The sequence below is a fragment of the Penaeus monodon genome, chromosome 29 (genome assembly GCF_015228065.2).
Source record: "Penaeus monodon isolate SGIC_2016 chromosome 29, NSTDA_Pmon_1, whole genome shotgun sequence".
NCBI lineage: Eukaryota > Metazoa > Arthropoda > Malacostraca > Decapoda > Penaeidae > Penaeus > Penaeus monodon.
In genome coordinates, this window is record NC_051414.1 from 24,356,293 (window position 1) to 24,356,915 (window position 623).

The 623-nt window shown below is 48.2% G+C and overlaps 1 protein-coding gene across 1 annotated transcript in view; it reads left to right on the plus strand.

Annotated features, from left to right (window-relative positions):
- Window positions 1-623, plus strand: part of LOC119592053 (beta-hexosaminidase subunit beta-like) — a gene marked incomplete in the record, with an annotated part of 40,765 nt that overhangs the window by 20,888 nt on the left and 19,254 nt on the right. Inside the window, 1 exon segment of the mRNA XM_037940852.1 lies at window positions 212-623.

A 623-nucleotide genomic window follows, 5' to 3' on the forward strand; every position in this document is an offset into this window, starting at 1 on the left:
GGGTCCCCTGCTTTCTATTCCTTCCTCTAACACGAAATGCATATTAAAAAGATTGCGATGTATCACATGTTTTAGAATATAGATATCATAGTAAATACATTTCTTTATATCGCACATCATTCGTGCCACTTTCTTGAGAAAAGAACGAGTAAATAAATCAATCATCGACACGAACAGCCACCATTCTGATAACACCTTTCTTTTGTTACAGATAACGGCGCCTTCTGGACCCATCTGCGAGAGGACCTGTCGCAACCAGGCCGCTCCCCCCCCGGCCACCTCCTTCCCCCTGGCAGCTGGCACCCCTCGCTCACACCCGTCACGGGACCCAACCATCACTTTCAGTCCCTCGCTCCAGCCTGCACACCAGCGCATGAGGTCTTGCCTGCCTTGAGAGCACGATATCCATTCTTGGGTCTTTCATTCTTTGTTTTGTTCGCCTGTTCTTTTCTTCTGCTTCTTCCCACCTAACCTTTCACATCCTTCTCTCCACTCCAACCTTTCGTCACGTCCTTCACACGGCCTGTCGAATGTGGTTTGGTGGTACCCCGTCTGATTGAGTCATTTTCTCTTTCGTTCCCCCTTTGCATTTTCTAACATCTCTTTTGCTTCCCGTTACTTCG